Below are 27,115 nucleotides of genomic sequence, written 5' to 3'. Positions count from 1 at the left end.
CTCCGTTTAAGCCTGTCTCCCGCGGCTAAGGGGGGTAGTCCCTGTGAGATGATGAGACCAACTGTCGACCAGTTGGTTGGGAGACACGAGACACGATATGAAAAGCACTAGATGGATTTGATTAATTTAGCAGACCAGTGCCTTAAGAGATTATGGTTAAGATGATTACTTGTTAGATGATATAGAAACATGAATCGTGAACAACAATCATTTGTCATCAGCTAAATCACATGACCAAAACGATATCCAGCAACTGAAAATTTTGAAAAGATGAAAGCCTTAAACCACCACGAGAATCATGAATTATTAACCAGATATCATATTCGCATCTCGACTTGAAAATTTTAGATCTCAGCATGAAAGATGATAAATCCCGAAAATGACTGGATCTGACGAAGAAAATTTTCCACAAAGATTTTTTATACTTTTTTCGATTTTTTTTTTTTTTTTTAAATGAATATTAAAAAATCTAAAATTAAAATTTATACAAACTAAAGTCCTAAACTAAAATATAAAAATTAAATAAAAAATTTAAATAACTAGAATCTAACTTTAATCCAAAAATTATATTTACATAAAGCTTTAAATCCTAAAATTAAAAAAGAAAAAGAAATCCTTTTATATATATATATATATATATATATATATATATTTTTTTTTTTTATTTTCATAAAAAATCTAAACTAAACGATTTATTGAAAATCTAAAAAAAAATTAAACAAAAGTCTAAAATCTAAAAAAAAACTAAAATCTAAAGCACTAACAAAATATAAACCTAAGTCTAAAACATAAATGCTTTTTACTATTTTTTTTTTTTTTTTTTATACTTTAAAAACCGAAACAAAACAAAATTTTAAAATCTAATTGAAAACTAATTAAAACAAAATAACATTAGAACAAACGTGAAATCTAACCTATGACCCAACGATTACACTAACCATTACACTAACGCTAACATATTAGAAACAGAAACTAAATAAAACAACAACTAAATAAAACATAAATTAAAATCTAAACATTAACGACAGAGCTAAACCAAATACGCATTACATAACCACAAAGAAATTTCGATTACCTGCTATGAATCGTGGATTGCCCCTGCAAATGTAGAATAGTAATACGTTTCAAGATGTCACCTGTGCAATACATTACCTGATCTGATGGGTTGCCTCAATACATCATCAACAGCGCTCAGACAACAAACTCCCACAGTCGACGACAGTAATGATATTTAACGCAGGCGAAGCTTATTTCAAACGGGTTTCTTTCCCTGGAGCTGCGTGTATGACCACAGAACTCCAATACGCATTCGATTTACCTGAGGGTTTGCGTGTTTTTTTTGCAGGTTCATATGCGGCTTCGATAGGATGATCTTCAGATGCGTGGAGAAGTTGGACGACGGCGGACGGAGAAGGTGCAGGAGCTTATGGTTGATGGACTTGCAGCGAAAATATGGATAGAGATCCGTAGATAGCTGAGGGAGATGCGGCTAGCCACCAGCGAAGAGGAAAAGTCCAAACCAAATTTACAATGTGGAAAGTTATTGCAGAGACCGATTTTAACTGTAAACACCTGCTCTGTCTGCTACTGACAGATCAAATCATGATCCGCGCGGAATGTTTTCAAACGACGGTGACTTATTTAAATCTGAAGACAGAGCCACGCTGATATACTGAACCGTAAACCTTTCTCCCATGCGCGGACAGAACAGCTCAAGCGTGTCAATCTCCTTGCCCACCGCACCAGTTTTATGCTTCACAGCCCAAAGTTTTTGTCATTTTCGTTTCTGGGCCAGATCACAATGTCTGCGTATTTCTCTGAATCGATTTTGAAAGTATGCATCCCTTTGGTAACCAGACGGCAGTGAGGAGAACGTATCAGATAATATCTCTCTGAAAACCCTGTACAAGAAAACACAAAAGAAGAAAAAACCCTAATGAAAACTGTAAAAAAATTGAAACCCTAGATCCAAAAAATAAATTTGAAACCCTAAAGCAGCTGATTAATTTACAGATATGGCCCCTTAACAGCCAGATTCGTGAATAAGCACAGAAATTTTTTTAAGAATAAAGATTTAAGGTTTTTCACTGTGAAGAACTTCAGAAAATCTCTCATGCAACTTAGAAAGATAAAACGAATGATAGACCCAGGATCAAATCCAACTGGGCTCAACAAAAAATGCTTGCGGGAGTTGGCTGGTTCAGCCGAGAACTTCCCCGAACGCCCACAAAATTCCTTCAGAAAATGTTTTCTGCACAGCTCAAAACAACCGTCAACAAAGAGGGCAAAAATGCTGCTAGATCTCAAACAGTAATGGAGATACCTGCCATTACTTCAGAAACCCTAACAGCACTCAAACCCCAGCAAGTGAACAAGATACCTGTGCTCACAATACTCTACAAAAAGCTATTATTAATGGCTGAAAATAACATATGCAGAAAATGAAATGATCTCACAGCGTTCCAAGAGAGTAACACCAGCAAGATATGGACCCCAAAGTCTTCCTTTATTAACCAGAAACAGATTTACAAGAGAGCTTCTTCAGTCTTAGACTCACAGATCGAATGATCTGAAATGACTCCTAGCACCCTATTTAAAGGAAATGATCCCAACGGCTAGTTCGAGTGATCCATGTAGAAATGATCTCGACCGTTGATGAGGATCAAGACATCTCTTGATCTCATCCGTCGATTTATTCACTTAAAATATTATTATTTTATTAGTTAGGGTTTTTGCTTTATTATTTTTTTAATTTTTATTAATTTTTATTTATTTCATTTTTTAATTTTTATTTATTTTATTATTTTATTATTTTTATTCATTTTTTAATTTTTTAATTCATTTTAAAATGGATCATCGAACTAAGCCTTCGGAAACATCACCTAGGACCTAGGACTTAGGACTCATGAGGGGATTTAAAACATTTTTCGACTCTCAGGACACATTACATCATGACTTTTACAATTTACATCTTAAGGGAGAAAACCCCTTTAACACAGACCCTCACAAATCACCCAGCTCTGCGACACAACGATAATCTAGCAGATCAACACACTATGATTCTCCTAAAGTTCTAATGACAAAATGCATCCCGGCTTTGGGGTCAGGTTTGAAGGAAAACTCTGTCAATCCATGGATCGGTGAGACGAAAAACCTTCCGGGACGTAGATTACCACTAGAAAGTTAGGTCCACCTAGGCAATTTTACATACATGACTCATATCTGCTAAGATTATTTACAATTAATACATGCATACTGGGTTTACAATCAGAATGATTAAGCTGCTGATGACTGCAGGATGGCACGGACACGCTGATCAGGTGCTGCCCCTTTTTTGCAAAGAAAAGGGGGGTGTACTGCATGGGTAGTTGACCAGTAGAGGTCAACACATTGCAGATGCAGTGTTGGGAGGATGGACCAGCAGCAGCACGGATGTAGAGGGAGCTGTCGTACGGATGCAGTAGCGATAGTGGCAAGGCCATGGGTAGCAGTACAGGATGCAAAAGTGTAGAGGATGTTGGGTGGGGAGGCCTAACATCAGCACAGGTACCGGTGTCGGATAATCAGGGTGATGCTCAGTGTGGAGTATTACTAGAGCACAGTGCTCGCTAAGAGGGAGTGTTGATTTGGGGTAGCATTGGATGTGCTCTAGCCATGAAAATTGGTGGAGAGGCTAAAGCACATGAGATCTCCAAGACCCAGAAATGGTTTGGATAGATTGTACCCGGTTTGGGAGATATTAAAATAATTAATATTTTTAATGGAGTTCCTAAGTCTTAGGAAAATAAAATATTAATGGGTATTAATATAAAACTGGGCTAGAAGGTTCCAAAATTCATGGATCAAGCCAAATATAATCTTAGCCATTGATCAGAGATATAATCTCGGGCGTTGATGGACTAACGAGAAAAGTATAAGAAGAGGCTCGAAGATCAGTTGGAAAATACACCAGAAGGATCAGTCATTCATTTTTCTAGAGCGGGGTTGCTAAGCAAAGTTGAATCAGTGATTAGCAGCAAGGGGCAGTGAGTATGAGGCCGAGAGGTAGGGACAATACTGGGAGACCAGCACAAAAGCAGAGAGAGCGAGAGCAATAGTCAGTTCAGGCTACGCAGAGCCAAGCAGAGGTAGCGCAGAGCCCAGAGAGACTACGTCATCCACGCAAAGGGCAGAGGGAGTGACACAGAGGCTCCCGGAGGCTGCGTAGTGCCTCAGAGGGCTGACGCAGGTCACTAGGAGGTTGACGCAGAACTCAGAAGGGTCAGCGCTGAGCTTCAGTTGTGCCGGAGAGGGTTTCGTGGGACAGGTTTTCTGAATACCTGTTTCCAGATATAGAGGTATTGTTGTCGTATATTTTTCTCTGTCAGGTGAGCCGGATTAGGCACCCTGTTGTACTCAGATAGACTGCATAATAATATAACTGTCAGAATAGCTGCACCAGTTTTCCCGCATTGGGTTTTTCCAAGGACATTTGTCCAAAAATAACGGTGTCACTTGTGTGCTTGTTTTCTTTTAGTTGATGATCTATAGATGTTGTCACTGTATTGTGTTTATTTCGGTATTTAATGTATTAAATAACTTGTTCGATATTTTAAACAAGTAGAAGAAATAAACCGGCAGAATATAGATTAAATTCTTAACGGATAGACTTAGAAAATTAAACAGCCGGTTGACTACAACCTGGATGATATAGTTGACCTAGCAGTTGAGCGTGCATATTCACTAGGGGAGTCCCGGTAAGCACCAGTGGCCAACCAGTTTATGGACAGACTCTTTTGGTTGTCTTGGTATGGCATTTGTACACAGGATCACTGGGTGATCAACATACTCTGGCAGGAGTTTGTTGGAGGAGGTGGCATTGGCAAGCCACCAGACGGTGCCTTGTATGGAGCTGGGGATTCTTCGCATTTATGTGGGAAAAGGAGGAGCAGAGCAATGGTGGCATCGCTGCTGACACCTGGGGAGATGGGCATGGAGACGCATGGGGGTGTGTTGTAGTATGTTGGACTGCGCTGTGGAGTGGGAGTGCCTCACTCGCATTGAGTGCGTGCAGGGAGTGATAGGTACAATGACACAAGCGGGACACAAGACAGTACAAGATGGCATAACTGTAGTCGAGGTTGTCTAGTGGTGTGCAGTGGTAGGTCGCAGTGTATAGTGGCATGTCTAGGAGTACTGGGATGATCGGTGGTATGCAGCGGCGTATGGTGCTGCACAACAGGGTCTTGAAGTGTTTCCTCCAGGGAGACACATGGATGGAGACACCGAGCATACCTTTGGGTGTAGTTCACCCAAGAACGACGGGAACACAGATGAGCGATACTTGATGGTATTCGTGGGGACTCACACGTCTGACCCTCTTTTACATCCCTCACGGGAAAAGTCGATTTTGTTGTTGTCATTTGGCACTCTGGGCATGAGCAGCGAGGGACAAGGAGCTCACCCGAGATATTTGGATGACACTCAATGCATTAGGAGAGAGACTTCTTGGCAGTGGCATTGGGTTGGTGCATTAGTTGACAGCCACAAATTGGGGGATGAGGTGAGCATTTGTAGGGGTGGCATATCGTTCATCATCAAGCCAACATCTGGGGAGCTAGTCACGAGGAAGACATGTGTCACTCTTTTCCCAAGGCATGTCGGGACCATTTACGAGCAGAGGATACTGGGTACGGCTGAGGGAGTTTCCCAATATGTGTCCGGGCTCCAGATATTATATTGGCAGATTATCAAGAGGGCGGATGGTAGACCGAGGGGAGATGGTTGGCAGGGACAGGATGGATCTGCATACACTGAGTCAATTGCGCGTATCAAATACCCATCTATTGGTTGCATTCAAGGGATATCTATTTGGCACCCGTGGTTTCGAGTGGTCATCAGTACTACACAGTGGAAGGCACAAGACAGTTTAGCATGCCTCAGATTAGTTCATGATGTATGGAGCCTATATATGGGTGGCATGTAGGGACTTGAGATGAGGGCCAGAGGGATTCCATTGGTTGACAGGGCTATGCCACAGCAGGTCTGGCTATGGGATGCAGGGATTCAGTTGATTGATAGATCACCCGTGATGAGCGGAGTCGTGGCAAAGAGTGATATAGTTCACTCTTGGGATGACACATGGGGGTTCACAGAGGGTTTCATCATATAGGGAGGTAGCATTCTCTGTTGCCGCACAGGTTCAGTGTTATATTTGGATGGGTAGGCCTTGGCGCCATGGAGATGCCTAGGCAGGATGTATCTCGTCTCTTTCAGTATTCCACCATCGAGTTCTAGGAGAGGATATTGACTGCAAACGATGGGGACTATGACATAGTCAGAGTAGCGTAGCGTCATCATGGTGGCACCGCCATGGGACTAGCAGGGCACTGGGGCATCATAGCTCTTCACAACTCAATAACCTTTAGGGATGTGTCGGCTACTGTAGGGGGAGATTATACAGACCTTCCATTGGGCTTTAGCGAGTCATTGATGGAGCGGGGGACTTCTGGTACTTGCACCAGGCAAGATAGTGAGTGGAGCGAGGGGAGCTTCATGTTGGACAAGATGGCCTGGGATCCTGGTATTGAAGGATTCTTTCATATTAGTATAATTCTAAGGTCAGAGACAATCCAGTGGCACATCTGGGACCCTGACACATGTTGCAGTGATAGTGGGGAGCAGGAGTTAGAGAGTATGCTCGTTTAGGCATTGCTTGAGGACAAGTGATTTTTGGTGCATTAGAGGAGCTTGCTGGTTGAGAATGCTACTTGGGAGGGCGAGCACACACTTGAGTGTCCAACACTGAAGTTGCCTGGGGATAAACAACATATGCGAGGGGAGTACTGTCACGTCCCTTCCTAAATTATATTGGAACAGTATTAATTTCTACATTTTGAGGCCAATTTTGGAGGTGATGGGGGCCCATTTGATTTTATTAGGAGGCTAGCCGCTAGACTTAGTAGAAGTTAATTCGATGTGGTTACATATACATGGGGGCCACCCATACTAGGGTAATACACATTCCCTAGTTCGATTTGCATGGAGGGGAAATCGATGGTTATGTGAGGGACCCATGATGGAGGGAAAATGGAGGGAAAAGTGCTCCACGAAATCTATATAAGGAAGGAAACTCTGCTCATTTGGATATGTTATCTTTTGACATATTGAACTCAATCTTAGTTTCTCAAGCTGCTCAGTCAGGTTACTGTGTTGTTTAGCACATGAGTGTCTCCGAGCGGAGATTTCAACCATTGCTTCGGTGGTCTTCAAGTGCTAGCCCTAGGAGGGAGTTCTTCTTCATCTCAGTTCATAGCAGTGGTAGGGAGACGAGTTACAACAGCTGTAAGTTGAGTACCAACAGCGTGGGGATTGTGCACTCACAGCATGAGGCACTTCGGGAAGTTGGGGAGACAGGAGCATCCTTTCATCATTTTCAGGAGTATAGAGGGCAGTTACAGACAAGAGGGCCATCCTACACATTGTTGATTTGGGGTAGCATCGGATGTGCTCGAGCCATGAAAATTGGTGGAGAGGCTAAAGCACATGAGATCTCCAATACCCCGAAATGGTTTGGGTAGATTCTAAACAGTTTGGGAGATATTAAAATAATTAGTATTTTTAGTGGAGTCCCTAAGTCTAAAATTAGGGAAAATAAAGTGTTAATGTGAATTAATATAAAACTATGTTAGAAGGGTCCAAAAGTCATGGATCAAGCCAGAGTTAATCTTAGCCGTTGATTAGGGACTTAATCTCGGCCGTTGAATTGTCAACGAGAAAAGTATAAGAGGAGGCTTGAGGGTCACTTGGAGAATACATCGAGTTGATCAAGAATTCGATTTTCTGGGGTAGGGTTTGCTGAAGAAATTGAAGGAGTGATCAGAGTTGCAGCTGAAGGGCAGTGAATACAGAAGTAGAGTGGCAGAGAGGGTACTGGGAACATCAGTGCAGAAGCCGAGAGAGAGGGACACAGAGCCAGCTAGAGGCCACAGAGAGCTAGTTAGGGCCCACACACAGGCAGCCAGGAGCTTCGTAGTGCCAAAGAGAGCCAGCGTGGGTGATGCAGAGGCTCTAGAGGCTGACGCAAGGCGAGTTGGGATGACACTGGGCTGACACTGGGCCAGAGAGGCTGACGTAGTCCCTAGAGGCAGACGTTGGAGATTTCGTGGGATAGATTGGAGCTGAGAGCTGTGGGATTGTTCATCTGGGGTTTTTGCCAGAGTATCTGTCTTCGATTGAGAGGTACTATTGCCGAGATCATTCTCTGTTGGGTGAGCCGGTTTGGCACCCAGATTGTATTCTGAAACTGCTTAATAATAAAACCCTCAGATAGCTGCACCGGTTTTCCCACATTGGGTTTTTCCGGGGACATTGGTCCAAAAACAACAGTGTCACTTGTGTGCTTGTTTTTCCTTCAGTCGATGATCTGTAATGTGTTGAGCATGTACTTGTATTTATTTTCAATATTTACATGGTAAATAACTTGTTAACTAAACAAAACAAGTAGGCAGAAATAAACCAGAAAGTACATGAAGGATTTCTAACAGTTAGACTTAGAAATTCCAACACACGTAACTCTCATTTCATCAAACACAGAACTACGTCATCTCTTCCATTGCTATGCAGTCATTGGAGTGAGACTCTTTGGGGCAACATCACCCGGGGGAGTTTGGAGCTGGGGTGCTGAGAGATCATTTGAAGGGCCATTTGAGGAGGATTGTTGGAGTTGGGAGAGTAGAGATTGACAAGATCAATTACAACTACAAAATTCAAAATTGGAGGAGGGCCAAGTTGTGAAGGGTCAATTTTTGAACGTTGGAACCAAGGGAAACCCTTTCTGGGTTTTAGGCAAGGATCGCAATCCTAATTTTATATAATTTTTTGGGTAGATCTGAGAGGTCAAACAGGGGTCCCAAATCAGTGAGAAGTTAGAGGAGCTAAGGGGAATTTGGGCCAAAATTCCGAGGTCAACATTTGGCCAATTCCTTCGTGGGTTATTCTCGCTTTCTTACGTAGAGGCTGGGATTAATTTCCCAGAATTTTCTGAGCAATAGGGAAGGCTATAACATTAGATCATTTCAGGCAACAACACCTTTCTAGGCAGTAACAATGCAACTCTTAGGCATGGTTACCAATAGATTCAAGGAGGGTGTTCCATTGTTCATTTTGGGCTTTTGCTAGCTTGCCTAGAGCAAGCCCAAGTGCACACATTCCAACACCTTGTTGTACACCTCTTTCCATTTAATAAAATGAGTAGACAGCACAGTTTGGTTGCCAATTTTGTGGTTTGATGGTATGATTTAATTTTATGGTGTTATTTTTATTTTTCGCTTTGCATAGCATTATTTTCCCTAGTTTGGAACATTACAAGCAATGATTGAAAGAGGCAGAATATAGACAAAAGAGTTATGCTGATGCTCATAGGACAGATAAGAATTATGAAGTAGGAGATCAGGTTTTCGTTCGCATCAGACGAAATAAAGACACTATCCGATTGGGAAAAGGGACAAAGTTGTTACTCCGATTTATTGGGCCATTCAAATTCATGGAAAAAGTTGGACCTATCACCTATCGTTTTGCATTGCTAACTCACGCATAAAGTTCATAATGTTTTTCATGTATCCATATTACGACATTATATAGCTGACAAATCTCATAACCTTCAATGGAAGGAAATGCAGGCATCAGACGAGGGAACCATTTCAGTTGAACCATTACGTATACTAGAACATAGGGTTCGACAACTCAGGAACTGCCTGGTAGACCAAGTTAAGGTCCAATGGAACAAGTATAGCCCTGGATTGACTACCTGGGAAGATACAGAGACCATATGTCAAAGATACCCCAACTTGTGTTGACTTTGAGGAATTTAAAACCTTATTTTGTATATATTTACTTTATTTTAAGTTGGATACTTAAGACTATTATTTTGGATTATCACATATAAAAATGAATTTATTTTGGCATATGGTACATGTTATTCGCTTAACTCTACTGATACGTGGATACCAATGAGAAATATGTTATTTAATTAACATTGCTGGAATATGGATACCAATATGAAATTTAGTATTCGATTAACCTTGCTATGAAATCTAAATAATGAGTTATGTTATAGATGAAGATATCTATAATTTTATTTCATTTCTGCATATTGACATAATTAAGGAAATAGAAATAAAAGAATGACTATAATTTAATATGAAAACGAACTTACAAATATATGGGTTAGGTATGGCCAAGTAAATAGCAAAATATAGGAAATACACAGAAAATGTTACAATTTCTTTTGAATATATTGATGCATATGTTATAATGTATAGACAAGTGTTTATATTGCAGATAACATTGTTACCAAAATGACCATGTGATGACAAAAACTCCATGAACAATTGAGGCTCAATGAGATTCCATGATAGGGTGTTGACCCTGGTCCTACTGGGAGAGGTGGAGGTGTTGCCCACCATTTATCCTCCAAAACTTGGAGTCGTGGGAGAACAGTGCAAATCACGCTCCCCTAGACATGTGATGATGACTATCGGATGCCCACTGGGTAACCATGTCGATATAGTCGACATTATCACCCTTGAGATTTATGAATGGGTAGATCAATATAGTTGACGCCATGGCATATTCTAGTAGAAGACGGATAGGATGAGCGCAGAAGAGATTAGGAAGGATAGGGTGATTTTAGAATAGCCTGGGAGCTCGGGTGACCAGGGCTTGACTGTTAAAATTATAACCAATAAATGTTCAAAATACAAATTTTAAGTGTCCTCACAATTATAAATGAAAATTCAATCACAAATCACAATCCTTACATACCTTAAAATAATTATCGATAAACTATATAAACCCTTAACTTTGGGACGAAGTTTTTTGAAGGGAGGGTGTATGTAAAACCCATTCTGAATCGTGAGTAGCATGACAATATTAGCATGCATGTGAAGCATGCATATGATAGCTACATATGTGTGCACCACATACATTGCACTAGTATATGTGTTAATTACTCATGAAAAATGTCTAAATATAGAGTACATTAATTAATTAATTATCAAAGCTTCTAATTAAACACCTAACCCTCTTAAATCGAATGAATATATATATTAAGAGATAATGAATATATTGAGTTTCTCCATACGTTTACCACCTCGTATATATATCTATACCCCAGTATACAAATACACATATAACCCTAGATATAATTTCAATAATTTCATAAGCTAAATCCAAAACTTTATCATTAAATCTTATATGTTATAAAATAAAGATTACTCAATCATTATATGACTATATACTAATTTACTAAATCAAAATAAACCAACCGCCTAAATTAAAAGAAAGGTGATGTCACTCCATGTATAGTGTCATTCGATTCAATTTAATGCAAACCATGACAAGGCAGCCACCATAACTCAATTGAATGAAGAAACATGACAAGGCAGCCACCGTTTAACAAAAGATAATATCCTTTCATAAGACAGTGGGCGAATGCGTAGAAGGGAAGGAACCTCCGCTATTTAAGAAAGGAAAGGGGGGTTTTGTAAAGGGGGGAATGGAAGGTTATTATTTTCTTTGGAGTTGGAGGAAAGAATTTCAAGGAGAGTTACTAATAGAATGAAACTGAGCCTTGGTTGTTCTTGAAGTTTTTGGGCATGGGGGCCAGAGTGCTGAATTCTCGAAGTATTCTGTAATGATCCAAACTTAAACAAACAGTGATATGCAAAAGCAAAAACGATTTATATACAAAAAATCAAAACAATCAGCGAATGCTCAATACACTCCAGAAATGAGAACCAGCTGAGCCATTTTATTAATAAAATGGCTACAACAATCCTGTTGGATGGATCAACTCTCCTTTGTTCCTCTGGCAAGCTTCACACTCATGCACATGCCTCAACGTGTCTCCTTTGAGGCCCTTCCAAGTGAGGCGCTCTCTTACTGCCATATAAGTCTTCCTAAACCCCTGGTGCCCAGACAAAGGAGAACCATGAGTTGCTCGAAGGACGCACTCTCTCAACTAGGATCTCGAAACCAAAAATATGCGCCCCTTATAATACATAACCTCATCCATCACCCTGTAACACTCATTTGCATAGCTGCCCTCCAAGATCTCGCATGCCCGACGATCCTTGGAGTACTCTACCAATAACTGAGCCTTCCAATCATGACAAATGCTCATGAGTGAAAGCCCGGTTGGTCTCCTAGACAATGCATCCGCCACCACGTTGTGCTTGCCTCGCACATAATCAATATCAAAATCGTAGGCCTATACTTTGCTAACCCACCTCCACTGTCTGTCATTGAGGCCCTGGTGCCCCATGAAATGGCGAAGACTGTTGTGATCCATCTTCACCTGAAATCGGTTCACCACCAAGTACTGTCTAAACTTGGCTAATGCGTGCATTATGGCGAACATCTCCTTGTCGTAAATGGAATACGACATCTCATGAGGTAGAAGCTTTCGGCTCTCGAAGCAATGGGTGTCCTCCTTGGGATAAGATTGCTCTGATCCCCACACTTGATGCATCGCACTCCAATGTGAAAGACTGAGTAAAATCTGCGAGTGCCATTACTAGGCAACAACTCATCACCTCCTTGAGGCAATCAAATGCTATGTGAGCTCCCTCTGCCCATGCAAAATCCCCTTTCTTAGTCAAATCAGTAAGGGGTGTTTCCAACTGTGAGAAGCCCTTCACGAACTTTCGATAATAGGTACAGATGCCCAAAAATCCTCTCAACGCTGTCACATCTCGGGGCTCTGGCCAATCCCAAATGGCTCGAATTTTCTCCTCGTGACCTTGACCCCATCTGTACCTATGATGTGTCCCAGGTAAAGCATCTCTATCAGCCCAAACTCGCACTTGGACATCTTGGTGTAGAACTATTGCTCCTCCAAAATACGCAAGACTGTCTCTAAGTGCTGCAGGGGCTCCTCCCATGTCGTGATGTAGATCAAGATGTCATCAAAGAATACTAGTACAAACCTCCTCAACTGGTCTCTGAACACATGGTTCACACACGACTGAAAAGTAGCTAGTGCATTAGTCAACCCAAAAGGCAAGACCGGAAACTCGAAATGCCCATAATGACATCTGAAAGTTGTCTTTAGGATGTCCCGCTCTCTCACCTGAATCTGATGATACCCTGACTGCAAATCTATCTTAGAGAAGTACTTGGCTCCTCTAAGCTCGTCCATCAACTCGTCAATGCATGGAATTAGTTACCTGTTCTTCAACGTCTTCTTGTTGAGGACCTTGTAGTCAATACACATGCAGAGAGTCTCGTCCTTCTTCACCAACACAACTGAAGAAGCAAACGAATTGGAACTCGGTCTGATGTGACCCAACGCCAATAACTCCCTAATGGCCCTCTCGATCTCGTCCTTATAGGCCTTGGGATGCCTATAGGGTGTAGTAATGACTACCTGCACATCAGGCTCCAGCCCTATAGTGTGCTCGAATCCCTTGTTAGGTGCTAGTCCTGGCTGTATATCTCCAAAGACTACCGGATATCTATCCAGTACTGCTTATATGTCTAGATGTGGTGGCATGGTCTTCCCCCCAGCCTCTGAAATCCTCAGCGCTACTGCCCATGCTATGTCTCCATGCCTCAAATCGGCCTCCATCCTGTGTGTCGAAAATGTCTGAGGGAGGTACGAATGCATGCCCCGAAGAACCACCGACTTTCCATCTTGTTCAACAAACTCCATCACAAGCTTCTTGCAATCGGTGGTAACCCGGCCAAGGGAATACAACCATTTGACACCCAACACCACATTGGTGTCCAGTACATCCACCACAAAAAGGTGGTCTACCTGAGCTCCCTCTATCCATGCAAAATCCCCCTTCTTAGTCAGATCAATAACGGATGCTGCCAACTGTGAGAAGCCCTTCACTAACTTCTGATAATAGGTACACATGCACAAAAGTCCTCTCAATGCTATCACATCTCGGGGCTCTGGACAATCACGAATGGCCCGAATCTTCTCTTCATGCACCTTGACCCCATTTGTACCTATGATGTGTCCCAAGTAAAGCATCTCTATCAGCCCAAACTCACACTTGGACATCTTGGCGTAGAATTGTTGCTCCTCCAAAATACGCGAGACTGTCTCTAAGTGCTGCAGGTGATCCTCCCTTGTCTTGTTGTAGATCAAGATGTCATCAAAGAATACTAGTACAAACCTCCTCAACTGGCTGTTGAACACATGGTTCATGCACGACTGAAAAGTAGCTGGTGCATTGGTCAACCCAAAAGGCATGACCAGGAACTTGAAATGTCCATAATGACATCTGAAAAATGCCTTCAGGATGTCTTGCTCTCTCACTGGAATCTGATGATACCCTAACCACAAATCTATCTTAGAGAAGTACTTGGCTCCTCTAAGCTCGTCCATCAACTCATCAATGCGTGGAATGGGATACCTGTTCTTCAGCGTCTTCTTGTTGAGGGCCTTGTAGTCAATACACATGCGGAGAGTCTCGTCCTTCTTCTTCACTAGCACAGTCGAAGAAGCAAAAGGAATGGAACTCGGTCTGATGTGACCCAACGCCAATAACTCCTTAATGGCCATCTCGATCTCATCCTTATAGGCCTTGGGATGCCTATAGGGTGTAGTAATGACTACTTGCACACCAGGCTCCAGCTCTATAGTGTGCTTGCATCCACTGTTAGGTGGTTGTCCCGGCGGTATATCTCCAAAGATTACAGGATATCTATCCAGTACTACTTGTATGTCTGGATGTGGTGGCATGGTCTCCCCCCAGCCTCTGAAATCCTTAGCTCTACTGCCCATGCTATGTCTCCATGCCTCAAATCGGCCTCCATCTTATGGGCCAAAACTGTTTTAGGGGGGTACGAATGCATGCCCTGAAGAACCACCAGCTTCTCATCTGGTCCAACAAACTCCATCACAAGCTGCTTCCAACCGGTGGTAACACGACCAAGGGAATACAACCATTGGACACCCAACACCACATTGGTGTTCGGTACATCCACCACGAAAAAGTGGCCTATCGTCAAATAGTTCCCCATAGTCACTGTCAGAGCGGGAACATATTGAGTGCACTGCATAGTCCTGTCTCCTAGTATTAGGACTGAAAACCCCTCAAACTCTGTAGTGGTGATGCCCCTCCTCTGGACCATTTGAGCGTCAATAAAATTGTGGTTGGCCCCACTGTCTACTAAAACTGAGATATGCTTCCCTTGCACTGTACCTTTGATCCTCATAGTAAAAAATTTGGGAATCTCGCACAAAGAAGCTAGGACTCCCCGGCTGGTGCAAAAGATGCTCCTCCTTGTGGTGGTGGTGGTGGTGGTGGTCCCCTCCGTGCTAGATCCTCGTTGTCTCCTCCAACAAACTCCAACCCCCCATCATCTTCCTGATCATTGTCTGAGAAGATCTCGATGTAATGGGCCTTGCCCACTGTGCACCGATGACTAGGTGCCCAAAGCTCTTGGCATGTAAAACACAACTTCCTCCTCCTGATTTCTCTCTTGGTCTCGTCATCCAATTGCCCCCACCCTTGGGATGCTTTCTGTGGTATGGGCGCTCTAGTGTCACTTCCCTTTTGAGGGTAGGGAGTGCGTGAAGGAAATGGAGCTCGAGTCTTGGGAATAGCCCCCTGTAAATATTGAGTGCAAGATATCGCCTCCAGAAGAGCAGATGGTTTACGTGACTTCGCCAGTCCCCGCAATGGCTCTGTCAACCCCTCTACAAATGTGTATACCCGCATTTGACAAATCAGGGAGCATGACTCTGACCCTCAAAAAATCCGAGATATAATGCTCCAGATGTCCTGTCTGTCTGAGCTGGGTCAACTCCCTGAAGTGATCCTCTAGATCCTTTTGATCAATGAACCCCATTACTCTCCGCATGAAGTCCTCATAGGAGGCCACGTTAGCATGCCCCAAAGTGGACAAACCATGAAACCACCAATCGTGTGCCTCCCCCTCTAGGTGCAATGTGGTCATCTTGATGGCCTTGTTACTTTTTGGTAGCATCGTAAGTGCTCTAGCCTTGAAAATTGGTGGAGAGGCTAAGGCACATGAGTTCTAAAGAACCTAGAAACTGTTTGGTGAAATTCCACCCAGATTGTATTTTATTAAAATAATTAATATTTTTAATGGTATTCCTAAGTCTAAACTTAGGGAAATTAAAATATTAATGGGTATTAATCAAAATATGGGTGAGAATGATCTAGAAAGCAGATCAAGTCATGTTTTAATCTTAGTTGTTGATTAGAGACTTCATCTCAGTCATTAAAGACTCACAGGAAAAGTATAAAATAGAGGCTTTGGATTCATTTGGAAAGACACACAGAGAGATTGAGGAAATCGATTTTCTGAGGTAAGAAGTTCTCAGGAGGGAAATCGATTGGGGAGATGTTGCAGCAGAAGGGCAGTGAGAATCGGGGAGAAGGATTTTCCGGAGAATACTAATAGAGACGCAAAGAGAGCTTACAGAGAGTCAGTGCAGAAGTCGAGAGAGCTGACGTTGGGCCAGTTTGGGCCCACGTAGTCCAGACATAGAGCTAGAAGGGCCAACGCAGAGTAGAAAAATTGCGTGTCACACAAAAGCCGAAATTGTTGGGAATAGCCGGAATAGTCGGGATAATTGATGCAGAGGGCAAAAGAGGTGACACAAAGCTTGAAAGGCTGATGTAGGGCCTACGCAGGGCAATGTAGAAATAGTCGGGGTTTGCTAGTCTTGTGCCGAATTAGCCAAAATTTTGCCGGGTGAAGTGAGGTAAATCTCACTCATATTTTCCGCTAGTCTTTTCTCTGTAAATGATTGTTAGATGAGCATCCTAGATTTTTATTCAGATATTTCTCCTGCATAATAATAAACCCTTAGAATTGTTGCATTGGTTTTTCCACATTGGGTTTTTCCAGGGACTATTGTGTCCAAAAATAAGTGTCCTATGTATCTTGTCCTTTGCTCTGTTTTCTGTTTCATGAGATCAAATATTTAATTACTGTAGGCTGCAGAAGTAATCTGCTTCAGTATTCAGAAGAATAACTTGATGAATGTAATTTAAAAATCAAGTAGGCGAAGTAGATTCAGATATGCTACAGTAGGGGTTTCTTCGAGTCTAAGAATTTTCATAGGCCTCTACCTCTGTCATTCGATTCAACTGGAAGTATGTGTCCAGCTTCTCTACCCAAGCACATGTTGTGCACTTGGTAGTGCCATCATATGTAGGAAAATACATTTTCCCAATAGAACGATGCAGCTCATAATTTTGCATGCCATAGCCCTTCCCCTTCTCATTTTGTTTGAGCTTGCAAAAGTCTCTGAAAGTTAGAGCCTCTCTGAAGTTTTCCCCCATGGACTGCCACTCCTGGAAATGCTCCCCCATCAACGATGGATCCTCTCCTCCACTAGTCTCACCCTACACCAAAGGTATAAAAGAGGGTAAAGTAGCTCGAGTTGGCTCACTCGAGGATGGTCGCTGCGCAGTAGGTGAAAGGTGATCGAACTGTTGAGAGGCCCCTGAAGTCTCTCCAACTATAAACTCTTGATGAGTGCTCCGCTCTCGGTTCTGCATCTTGATCTCATCTAGCATCTCCTTCTGTCCTTTTTCCAAATCACTCAGAGGCTTCAAGAGACTATCGAAGGCCATCTCCTCCCTACTCCCTTTCCTTGCTCCGGTACCTCTGCCTCTTGTAAGTAATATTCTGTCGGTCCTCCTCACTCATAGAAAATTTTTCCCACGACTGAGCCATAATCTAAGCTTTGATACCATAGTAATGTTCCAAACTTAAACAAATAGTGATATGCAAAAGCAAAAACGATTTATACACAGAAAAATCAAAACAATCAACAAATGCTCAATATACTCCAGAAATGAGAACCAGCTGAGCCATTTTATTAATGAAATGGAGCAAATACAATAGTATGGAGGAAGCCACTTGGGCTTGCCTCAAGGGCAAGCTTGACATACCCAAGTGATAAACAATAATCTTAAAGCTGGAAAATCACTGGTACTCTAATGCTTAACGTTGTCCCCCAGAAACTGCATTGCTGGCTGGAAAGGAAGTGCAAGAAAGCTTGTCTCTGGTGCTCAGTAAATGCTGAAACTTTAGCCCAATCTCCTTGGCTAAAATCCACAAAAACCCAAAAAGGTTTTGCTCTGAATCCAAACTCCCAAATTCGGCTTCCAATATGCCCTACACCCTCCAAACTGCTCAAGAAATATGGCCTGCAAGGAACACCAACGAAATCCTCCTCCAAGCTCAGGAAATGAAGCAAACACCTCTCCAAGTATTTCCCTTAACCTCCATGGTAAAGTTCAGCCTCAAAGACTGGTACTCTACCCTCCACATGAGCACCAAGTGTTGCCTCTGCACTGGCCTGGAAGTGCGAAAGTCACCCTGCAAAGTAGCACACTCCTCTAGTGCCCAAACTCTCCAAAATGCCAACAATCCTCCTATGCCTCCTCTCCGGAAAATCTCTCACCCAAACTCCACTGCAAGACACCGCAATCAAACTCGACCTCCTCTTCACTACGTCCTCCAGTAATACGCACCACTTGGAGATGAATGCAACTGCTGGAAATCACAATGAGGTCCTCCTCTTGAAATAATGAAGAAAAACCTTCCTAGGGTGGCACTCGAACTCCCCCAAAGGATGAGCTCTTCGCTTGAGGAACTCGTGCTGAACAGTGAGTGACTCGGCTAAGCAGCTCGAGCAACCAAAGAGAAATCAATATACCAAACGATGAATGAGATGAGGAGAGTTGCCTTCCTTATATAAATTTCGTGGAGCACTTTTCCCTCCAATTCTTCCTCCATTGTGGGCCCTCACTTAGCCACCTCCATGCAAATCAAACCAGGGAGTGTGTATTTCCCTAGCGTGGGTGGCCCCCATGTGTAACTTAACCACAACAAAAATAACTTTTCCAAAGTCTAATCTCCTAATCAAATCGAATGGGACCCCCTAGCTCCAAAATTGGCCCCATAATAAAAAAATTAATCTTGTTCCAAAATAATTTAGGAAGGGACATGACATATTTTGGAGCTGGGTACCAAGGTTGTGCTCAGTTTGCAGGGAGGAATTGGTCATTTTGTTAATGGGAGCGAATTTGGAGCTACAACATCTCAGGGTTGACTTCATACACGAAAACTAGGTAGGTGTCTGTGTATTAGATTGATAAATTCTTGCTTAAATTGTAGTTGTTAAATTTGGATGAATTTAGGAAATTAAATACGAAAGAATAATTGGTTTAAGATTTGCTTCAAAAATCCGCATTTTAGGTATTAGAGTAAGTCCATTTGAGTATCAGAGTATTACAGGATCACTGAGGTCTTCCTCATATGGTGAGGCATGTTATTGCTCAGGATTGGGGCCAACCATGGACAGAGAAGCTCTTGCATTGCTGAGTTGCCTTGGTAGGTTATGCATAGCCTCAATCATCACATATATTATGGCCAAGAGTTATAGGAGAAGAGGCTCTTATGCGAGCATGTTGGGCAGTCAATCATGACCAGAGTGTCGCAGGGATAGTAGGACAATTTCTTTCTACAATGGGCATGCGACCTTGGCATCACAGTACTTGATAGTTCAACTATCCTTAGGGCTAAGCTGGTTTCGACAGGGGGAGATCATTTCGATCTTCCATTGGATTATAGTGATTCCTTGTTGGCGTGAGGGACTTCACTAGCATGGAGGGCTGATCAGCAGGAGAAGATCCGAGGAATTTCATGCTGGCGAGGATTCATCTCCACAAGGGTCAAATTGTATCTTCACGAGTCTACCCTTGGAGTGCATGAGATGGGTGACTCAGTTGAGTAGTTGCACGAGGAGTTAGTCAAGACTTTACAATATCATGATTCTCTACTTACTAGCGACATGCAAAGGGCTTTGGATGCATGTACTAGGTTGGACAATGAGTGGAGCAAGGGGTGCTTCATTTTGATCAGGGTGGCTTGGGATCCTGTGATCGAGGGACTCCTTCATGAGAGGATAGCGCTAGGGATGGGGATGACTCAATGGCACATTTGAGACCCCTGTATCGTTTGCAGTAGCCATGTGGATCAATAGATAGAGAGGGTGCATGTTCAAGAATTGCTTGAGGACAAGCAATTTTTGGTGGGGAGGTCTGTCATCTCCCCAATTTTGATTTTCCGCATTAGAGACGATTTTGGACAGAGGAGACAATTTCGGCATTGTGATTTAGGAGATAAAAGGAAAATTGCAGCTCTAGTGGAATGTGGGGGCCACAAGAGAGAGAAATTCGACCAAGGAATTCACACTCTGCGAGGAGAGAGAAAAGAGAAGGAAGTGCAAATTAGGGAGATTGGAGGTCACAAGAGAGAGAGGAGGCCAACAAATTATAAATAGAACTTGAGGGCCTCACTTTGGTATATTTTGGTCATTTTTACAATCCAACATTAGTTCTCTTGAGTTGTTCAACCAAGACAACCAATACTGCTTAGCAGAAGGGATTTTCAGGCTAAAATTCCAACTCTACCTTAGTTGAACTTCGAGTGTCACCCTAGAAGAGTGATAGGGAGATCATTCCAGTTATTTGAAGGGTTAAAATTGCAGGTTATTCATCAGTAAGGGCATAATTCTCTAGGGACGCAGAAGGAAAATCGTGGGGGTGAATAGAGCCAACAAAAGGGAGTCTCTTGGCCAGAGAATTTGCAAAGAATTTATTCATGAAAAGAGCAGGGTTACCTTGACAATTTGCAAAGCTGAGGGTGTAGTTATTTGGAGGCTAGAGCTCCTATTCTGTGGGCCTAGGCAGGGGTTTATTGGTCAACTATTGCACAATGATTTTGACTAGGAGATTTGGGGAGTTTGGGCTAAGGAGAAAAGAAATATTTAGAGGGATGATTTACAAAGACTAGAGGAGATTTCTCTAGGGATTATTTTGGGCATTCTACAATAGAATTCCTCTTACAGTGCGTCTTTCCAGCCAGTTAGAGCCACACATTTCTTGGTATCACTAGGGCATGTTGGATGCAACCCAAACCCTTTTTATGTTTTTGTGGGTTTATTGAGAGGAAGCTCCAACTAATTTTGTAGAATTTTACCAGCAATGTTCGAGCCATAATCCTCCATTCTTATAGCAGGGCATATCGCTGCTTAGCTGGGAACTTTGCATCACTTTGTGGGTTCAGTTTTGGCTTGGCGCTGAGCCAAACCTTTTCTGGGTATTTCTGGGTTTTAGGAGAGGAGCCCATGGTTGCAACTTCAGATCAATTCGGGTGATATTGAGGGTAGAATCCTAATTCCATTCCAGCAGCAGTTGACAGAATTTCTGGGCAGTCCACAGAATTTGTGGGAGAGTCTTTCCAGCGCTTGGTTCGTTAGATTTTCACTTGGTGTTTGTAGAGCTTGCATAAGCAAGCCTAGGTTCCATTGTTCTATCATTATATCATGTTTTATCAATATTGATAAAATGGATGTGATATTCCCACTTAGCAATATACTAAGGGGAAATATCGAATTTGCAAATTTTGTCATATTTTGCACTTACACTTGAAAAGTGGGTTGCGAGACCCCACTTCAGCTTTTGGAGATAAGGCAAGGGCCCAACTTAGGAGAAAGGGGGAAGTCAAATGGTTATTGGATGGTGGGGACCACCCTAAGGAGGAATTACAACCCACTCTTGGAAACACGCATTCCTTGGAGGGAAAAGTTGAGGGATTCGATGGTTGGGCCCCACATGAGCAATTGGGAGGCACAATGTCAAAATAGGAGGCACTCATTTTGGGCATCTTTGAGCATTTGAACATTCACCTTGACTAACACACTTGAGCTAGAGGCCAAGTCTGCATGTGCTATTGAGCAAAAGAGATTTTTAGGTAAGAATCTCACCCTTGCTTCGGTGGACCTCAAGTGCCAGCCCTAGGAGGGAGTATCCATCAGCGTCAGATCAATTTGGGAGCATTTTAGCATGTTTTTGGAGAAGGATTAGTAGAGACAGCGTGGGCCTACTCAATCCAACTTTGTACCACACGTGGGACACAAGGAGGAGAAGGAATTTGGGGTTGAGCTTGGGAGAGAAGCCCGAGAGGGAGTTTTGTTGAATATCTCAGCCATTTTCGGGGCGTTTGATAGCATCATTTACAAATGGGTGAAATACCTAGCAGTTGGAAAAGTTAGGGGGAAATTGGGTTGAAATTTCGAGGTTAACATTTGGCCAATTCCTTCATGGTTTTTTGTGGGTTATTGAAGGAGAGCCCAAGGTTAATTTCCCGAAATTTTCCAAGCACTAGAAGAGGCCCTAACATCCATTTCTTGCAGCAAACAATGTAGTTTTCTGGGGGGATTAGTGCAGAGCCATAGAGGGATCAACCGACAACACTTCGGGGCTTGCTTTCATCACTTGGGCTTTGCTAGCTTGCCTTGGGCAAGCCCAAGTGCACACTTTCCAAACACCAAATTGTAACCCCATGATTTTATAATAAAATGGCTCAGAGCAGCGCAATTTTTGGCTCAATTCATGGTGTTTGATCTGTGTGTAAATTTCATGTGTGTTTTTGCTATGTTTGCTTTGTTTATCAATCTGTATTTCCTTTAAGAATATTATAGTGGTATCAGAGCTCATAGTCTTGGCTCACCCTGTGGGAGCAGTTTAGTCTATGACACCAGAAGATCAATAGAACATGACGTACAGGTGGTAAAGGTATAGGAGTAGATAAAGGCAATTGAAAATTACCCTAGATCCAGTGATAGTCGAGCTGGAGGTTGAAAGGCCAAACATGGGGGATAATGAGGGAGGATAAGGTAGAGTTGGTGGCAGGTGGCGATGACAGCGTGGAACATGTGGAGAGGGGACTACCACCACCACCACCATCAAGGGGAGCCCCTTTCGCACTTGCACGAGGGGTCCTTGCGTCCTTACGTGGGGTACCTAAGTTTTTGACATTGAGAATCAGAGGCACAGTGCAGGGGCAACGTGTTTCAGTTTTGGTAGACAATGGGGCCACCCACAACTTCATCGATGCACAGATGGTGCAGAGGAGAGGGATCACGACTGAGGAGTTTGAGGGGTTCTCATTCCATGTGCCGAGGGACACAACCATGCAATGTACATGATATATTCCTGCTCTGATAGTGACCATGGCGAACTACTCAATCACATATCATTTATTCGTGGTGGATGTATCGGACACCCATGTGGTGATGGGTGTCTAGTGGCTCTATTCTCTTGCTTGAGTCACTACTGACTGGAGGAAGTTGGAGATGGAGTTTACAAGGCTGGATGGTAGTTTGGTTGTACTTAGGGGCATGCACCCTTACCTTCCACACACTGTCTTAGCACACAGGATGGAGGTTGATTTGAGGCATGGTGACATTGAGTGGGCAGTGGAGTTGAGGATTTCTGGAGCTGGGGATCAACCCAGGCTACCACACCCTAACGTACAGGCCATCTTAGACCGGTACCCGGTAGTGTTTGGAGATATACCACCAGGGAAGCCACTTGACCGGGGATTTGAGCACACGATTGAGTTAGAGTTGAGGGTACAGGCTGTGATTACCAACCCATACAAATATCCCAAGGCTTATAGGGATGAGATTGAGCGGGCCATTCATGAGTTGTTGGCACTTGGGCATATTTGGCCTAGCTCTAGCCCTTTTGCTTCATCAGTTGTCTTGGTGAAGAAGGACAAGACATTATGCATGTGCATAGATTACCAGACCCCCAATAGGAAGACCGTGAAGAATTGCTACCCCATCCCATGCATAGATGAGTTGATGGAGGGGCTGAGAGGGGCAAAGTTCTTCTCCAAGATAGACTTCCGTTCGAGGTACCACTAGATCAGAGTGAGGGACCAGGACGTCCCCAAGACAACTTTCAAGTGTCACTATGGGCACTTTGAGTTCTTGGTTATGCCCTTCGGGCTAACCAATGCACCTGCCACTTTCTAGTCCTGCATGAACCACGTATTTCGTGGGCAGTTGCGGAAATTTGTATTGGTGTTTTTCGATGATATTTTGATCTATAGCAGGACTTGGGAGGAGCACTTGTAGCACTTGGAGACAGTGTTGTGTATTCTGGAGGAGCAGCAGTTTTACGCCAAGCGGTCCAAGTGTGAGTTTGGATTGAAAAAGCCACTCTATCTAGGGCATGTCATTGGGGAGGATGTCGTGAGAGTGCATGAGGAGAATATCAAGGCCATTCGAGACTGGCCAGTACCCCAGAATGTGACAGAGTTGAGGGGTTTCATGGGTATATGTACCTACTACAGGAAGTTTGTGAAGGGCTTCTCCCAATTCGCAGCTCCTCTCACAGATCTAACAAATGGGGCATTTGAGTGGATAGATGGAGTGCCGGAGGCCTTTGAGCGCCTCAAACAGGTTATGAGCAACTGCCCAGTGTTGGCACTTCCAGATTTCGCACAGCCCTTTGTACTTGAGTGTGATGCATCAGGGGAGGGCGTAGGAGCGGTCTTTATGCAGGGGGCATCCGATAGCTTTTGACAGTCAGAAGCTACTTCCCCATGAGAGGTTATACTCCATATACAAAAAAGAGATGTTAGCCATCATGCGTTCGCTAGCCAAGTTTAGAAAGTACTTGGTGGGTAACAAGTTCTGGGTGAAGACAAACCACAATAGCCTCATATTCTTTTTGGAGCAAAAATAGCTGCAGGAGAGGCAACAGAAGTGGGTGTGCAATAAGTTGTGTAGAACTGACCTTGATGATGAAATGTTACAAGCGATCCCTGTCGGACCCCATAAAACACCTCCAAAACCCTCTAGGCCCACTGATAATGAAATCTCGCTCCCATGACCAAGATGTCACTAACCTTGGAAATCTAGCATAGTCGCAGCATAAGGGAAACTGATAATGGGGATATTACAATGATCTACGCTAAATTGTTTTTCTAAGAATATATCTTTTCTTGGGTTACTTTCATGTATCATTGCAAATTCAGAATTTAACATTCTTATTATCCCTGTCGCAGACAGTGGATATACGTGTTCGATATATCATTGACCTTGAATTAGTTTCATCTTGACTAAAATTTAAATCATATTCGCTAAAGTTAACATTAGCAATTTAATTTAATTTAATTTTTAAAAATAAATTATTTTAATTTTCTTGAACCTAATTGGTTGTTCGGTTGTTCGTCTTATTGAGTAATCATTATAACTTTGTACTAACGACCTTTTCCGCCGACAACAGGTTGTTCTTCCTCAATAACACATACAACGATTTTTTCTCTGGAGATGTACACGTGGCTTTGTACGCCTTGGTCTTTGAGTCAGTTGTTAATAGAATGTAATGTTCCCAAGTGGGGATTTAAGTGATATTCTAAATAAATAAACAGTGCAGCAGCATAAAATTAAAAACAAACATTAAACACCTATGAAACATTGTAAATCTAGAACTGTTGAGCCATATATTATGAAATACGAGAGCATAAGTACAATATATAAATGAAGTGGTGCACCTGGGCTTGTCTCAAGGACAAGCCGGAGCAAACCTAGGTGATGGAATAGCTGAAATGATGGCTGTTCAGTTGCTTCACCACTCTGCACTGTGCTGTCCCAGTAAAACTGTTGATTTGCTGACTTCGACTTGCTAGATTGTGCCTAAAAACTGCCCCAAAAAATATATCTTTTCAGCCTTAGTCTCCTTGGACAAAACCCAGAAAACCCAGAAGGTAATTTCTTTGATTTTGACTTTGGATTTTCGGCCTCCTTGGAGCCCCTCTTCGGCTATTGCTGCCAAATTCGATTTGTAGGAAACAACTTGCAAATCCACCTGGAAACACCCCTCAAATGCTGCTTTCACCTGTGATTGTCGATTCCTTGCTCCCCGTATGATCATTGGCCCAGATGGGTTCTCTCCGAAGCCCCACGAAATTGCTGCCAAAGGCCACTGCACAATCCTTCTGCCCAGAAAAGTGCACTGCTGTAATCACTGACTGGTTGGTTGCAAAACTTTGAGAAAATGTCCTCAGCCCTCTACCTTTCCTGCTGCCAGAACCCCCAGCAAGCCAGGGACCTCCTGGCTATCTTAATCCTCTTCTGCATATTTCTGGTTACCTAGAAAGTACGTAGTCTCCTCCTCTGCGTGGCTGGGTGAACTTCAAATCGATGCTGGAACTCCTGCAATCTCTGTGGAATAGCTTTCCTAGGGCGGGCACGGATAGTTCCTTGAAGTAGAGATTGAATCTTCCTTGTGGAAGACTCATGACTAAACAGTGAGTAGACTCGCTAAGTAGCAGAGCATACAAAGGTAAGTTTGTTTGTCAAATGATCAGAATGCTGCAAAATGAGAACTCCTTCCCCTTCTATCACTTTGGGCCCCCTTAGCCTCTTGTGGGCCCCTCCTTCCACTAGTTCGAATTCCCTCCAATGTATCTCTTGGCCAATTCGAATTATTCATGTGGGTGGCCCCCACATTCCACTAGCTGCTAGAAATAAAGTCAAATTGCCTATAGTTCCTAAGTTTTGCATGTGGGGTCCTCCTAAGCAAAAAATGATGCCAAAATTGTGTAGCTGCACCCCGTGACTAATACATTTGAGAAGGGACATGACAGTCCTCCCCTCCCAAATGTTGCTTGCCCTTAAGCAAGCACAAAGCCGGGTGCTCTAGTATGTGCTCACCCTTGTAGGTGGCATCCTCATCCGTCAAGTTCTTCCATCGTACCAAGAACTCCTTGATGGTTCTGCTCCTCAGTCTCCTCTCCCTGCTCTCCAGAATGGCCTCTGGTTGCAACACCAAATGGTCCTCATCATCCAATGGGGGTAGATCAACTGCTGTGGTCACCTGTTGTCCCAACACCTTCTTCAGGCATGAGACATGAAATACGTTATGGATCATACTCCCTGGAGGCAGCGCTAGCTCATAAGCCACCTCTCCAACCCACCTAGTCACCCGGTAGGGCCCAGAGAAGCATGGCTGTAACTTCTCGGCCTCCTTCTATTTCAGCGTAGACTGTCTGTAAGGCTGCAACCAGAGGTACACTAGGTCTCCCTCCTCAAATTGCCTCTCTATTCTGTGCCTATCTGCATACAGTTTTTGTTGATTTTGGGCTATCCCTAGATTATCCTTGAGAGCTTTGAGGATATCTTGGCTCTCTTGGACCCAATCTTTGGCCTTTGGGGCCCAACTGTCTCCAAAAATAACATCAGCAAAAGTTAGAGCATCATAACCATAAA

General features: G+C 43.1%; 1 protein-coding gene across 2 annotated transcripts in view; it reads left to right on the top strand.

Moving 5' to 3' along the window:
- Positions 1 to 27,115, top strand: part of LOC149239248 (NAD-dependent malic enzyme, mitochondrial-like) — a 525,613-nt gene that overhangs the window by 286,259 nt on the left and 212,239 nt on the right. The gene's annotated exons all lie outside the window — the stretch shown is intronic.

This window comes from Pinus tabuliformis, chromosome 8 (genome assembly GCF_031772625.1).
Source record: "Pinus tabuliformis cultivar Carrire ecotype Pingquan chromosome 8, CPIR1, whole genome shotgun sequence".
NCBI classification, from domain to species: Eukaryota; Viridiplantae; Streptophyta; class Pinopsida; order Pinales; family Pinaceae; genus Pinus; species Pinus tabuliformis.
The sequence above is the reverse complement of the archived record's forward strand: the minus strand, read 5'-3'. Positions and strand labels throughout refer to the sequence as shown.